Source organism: Drosophila bipectinata, unplaced genomic scaffold, assembly GCF_030179905.1.
Source record: "Drosophila bipectinata strain 14024-0381.07 unplaced genomic scaffold, DbipHiC1v2 scaffold_25, whole genome shotgun sequence".
Classification (NCBI taxonomy): Eukaryota; Metazoa; Arthropoda; class Insecta; order Diptera; family Drosophilidae; genus Drosophila; species Drosophila bipectinata.
The window spans coordinates 16,573-20,000 of NW_027222898.1; the positions used below are offsets into that span (position 1 = coordinate 16,573).

At 39.5% G+C, this 3,428-nt stretch overlaps 1 non-coding gene across 1 annotated transcript in view; it reads right to left on the reverse strand.

The window, feature by feature from the left end:
* Window positions 1-270: 270 nt before the first annotated feature.
* The window catches only part of LOC138927432 (large subunit ribosomal RNA), a 3,950-nt gene continuing 792 nt past the window's right edge, over window positions 271-3,428 (reverse strand). The window contains exon 1 of the ribosomal RNA XR_011443925.1: window positions 271-3,428. This exon is cut by the window's right edge and continues 792 nt beyond it. This is a non-coding gene — a ribosomal RNA (large subunit ribosomal RNA).

The window sequence follows — 3,428 nt, forward strand, 5'->3', positions numbered from 1 at the left end:
ATAAGATGACGAGGCATTTGGCTACCTAAACGAAAGTAATTCAACTCCCGCCGTCTTAAGGTTTAAGACTTATAACAATATAAATGAAAAATATTATTTTCATTTTTCACGTCACTAATAAGATGACGAAACAGTTAGTAGGCCACAATTAGTAGGGAAACGTGGACAACCCGTGATAAATCCTTATATGCTTTCTTAGATATAGCATATAAAGATTTTTTATACTAAATATACATATTTACACATGCATATTTACATTTTTTTTATATTTCGAATCATCAAGCAAAGGATAAGCTTCAGTGGATCGCAGTATGGCAGCTGCTCAACCACTTACAACACCTTGCCCGTTACAAAAGTCGTTTACAATTGATTCTAGGCTTTGTCATTGTATTAAATAATGTTTTCATATGTAACTAGCATGGCATCAGGTGATCAAAGATCCTCCCAATTTACTATGTTACAAATTACATTGGCATCACATCCATTGTCGTTTAAAATATAAATAATAAACTTTAAATGGTTTAGAAGCCATACAATGCAAATTGCCCCTTATTTATCATTGCAGTCCAGCACGGATACGACCTTAGAGGCGTTCAGGCATAATCCAACGGACGTAGCGTCATACCACTGTTCGCTCGAACAAGTATTGTGCCATTGGTCCGTACCTGCGGTTCCTCTCGTACTACGCAGGAATGCTGTCGCAACAACGTTTTGTCATTAGTAGGGTAAAACTAACCTGTCTCACGACGGTCTAAACCCAGCTCACGTTCCCTTGCATGGGTGAACAATCCAACGCTTGGTGAATTTTGCTTCACAATGATAGGAAGAGCCGACATCGAAGGATCAAAAAGCGACGTCGCTATGAACGCTTGGCCGCCACAAGCCAGTTATCCCTATGGTAACTTTTCTGACACCTCTTGTTAAAAACTCTTTAAACCAAAAGGATCGATAGGCCGAGCTTTTGCTGTCCCTGTGTGTACTGAACACCGAGATCAAGTCAGCATTTGCCCTTTTGCTCTATGTGTGGTTTCTGTCCGCACTGAGCTGGCCTTGGGACACCTCCGTTATTATTTGAGAGATGTACCGCCCCAGTCAAACTCCCTACCTGGCAATGTCCTTGAATTGGATCATACCTGAGTAATTGGAGTTATACCAAATTTTCAAATCGATAATACATGAATGCATCTCTCATTAAAGAATTTGTTTGCGATTATATAACAAACTCGTGATACTTTGATCAAGAAGCTTGCATCAAAACCCAATACCATAAGATATAATAAATATATCCGTATAATGGCTAGGAAATGATACACGTTCCATTTAATCAAGTAAGTAAGGAAACAATAAGAGTAGTGGTATTTCATTGTCGATACCAAACCGAAGTCTAATATCTCCCACTTATTCTACACCTCTTATGTCTCCTTACACTGCCAGATTAGAGTCAAGCTCAAAAGGGTCTTCTTTCCCCGCTAATTATTCCAAGCCCGTTCCCTTGGCTGTGGTTTCGCTAGATAGTAGATAGGGACAGAAGGAATCTCGTTAATCCATTCATGCGCGTCACTAATTAGATGACGAGGCATTTGGCTACCTTAAGAGAGTCATAGTTACTCCCGCCGTTGACCCGCGCTTACTTGAATTTCTTCACTTTGACATTCAGAGCACTGGGCAGAAATCACATTGTGTCAACACCCGCTAGGGCCATCACAATGCTTTGTTTTAATTAGACAGTCGGATTCCCCAAGTCCGTGCCAGTTCTGAATTGATTGTTAATTGATAATCGTTATAATTAATAAGAACTAATTGGTTTGACCCAACTAGTATTCTTAAAAATTTTAGCAAGAAAGTTCCACAATTGGATACGTAACTAAACTATCCGGGGAACAAGTTACAACCATAAATGATTATAACTCTATTTACCCAGAACGAGCACATAAACCATATTATTGTTTCCCAATCAAGCCCGACTATCTCAATCTTCAGAGCCAATCCTTATCCCGAAGTTACGGATCTAATTTGCCGACTTCCCTTACCTACATTATTCTATCGACTAGAGACTCTTCACCTTGGAGACCAGCTGCGGATATTGGTACGGCCTGTTGAGAAGTTTGCGTATCCCCACCATAAATTTTCAAGGTCCGAGGAGAAAATATCGACACAACAGTATATGTCATGCTCTTCTAGCCCATCTACCATATCTCTCTGCGAAAGACTTCCATGGTAGTACGACTATAAAACAGAAAAGAAAACTCTTCCGATATCTCTCGACGGCTTCTTTATGGTCGTTCCTGTTGCCAGGATGAGCACGAGGCCCATATTTAATAACAAACGGATACTCAACAGGTTACGGAATTGGAACCGTATTCCCTTTCGTTCAAAATTATTCAAGTATATAATTTTCACAATAATTGTAATATTTATTTTTACTTGAAAATTTTCGGCTTTCGCCTTGAACTTAGGACCGACTAACTCGTGATCAACCACTGTTCACACGAAACCCTTCTCCACTTCAGTCCTCCAAGGTCTCATTCGATTATTTGCTACTACCACCAAGATCTGTACCAATAGCAGCTCCATGCAGGCTTACGCCAAACACTTCTACGCATACCATTGTACCTTCCTACTCACTAAAGTTTCAAAATTTATATTACAAGTAATATAAATCATCTACTTTAGCGGTAATGTATAGGTATACAACTTAAGCGCCATCCATTTTAAGGGCTAGTTGCTTCGGCAGGTGAGTTGTTACACACTCCTTAGCGGATTTCGACTTCCATGATCACCGTCCTGCTGTTTTAAGCAACCAACGCCTTTCATGGTTTCTGCATGAGTTGTTAATTTGGGCACCGTAACATTACGTTTGGTTCATCCCACAGCGCCAGTTCTGCTTACCAAAAGTGGCCCACTGGGCACATTATATCATAACCTTAAACTTCATATCAAGAAAGTTAAGGTTCTTACCCATTTAAAGTTTGAGAATAGGTTAAGATCGTTTCGACCCTAAGGCCTCTAATCATTCGCTTTACCAGATAAGATTATTTTATATAACATTAAAATGCACCAGCTATCCTGAGGGAAACTTCGGAAGGAACCAGCTACTAGATGGTTCGATTGGTCTTTCGCCCCTATACTCAATTCTGACAATCGATTTGCACGTCAGAACTGTTTCGGTCTTCCATCAGGGTTTCCCCTGACTTCAACCTGATCAAGTATAGTTCACCATCTTTCGGGTCACAGCATATCTGCTCAAGGTACGTTCCAGTTAGAGGCATAAATAATATAAATATTATTATACATAACTATATAGAACGCCCCGGGATTGTGTTAATTAACTATAAAATAGTTAAAAAACTAATCCCATTAATAGTCAAGTTAATTACGCTATTAGGTTTATATCCCAATAACTTGCACATATGTTAGACTCCTTGGTC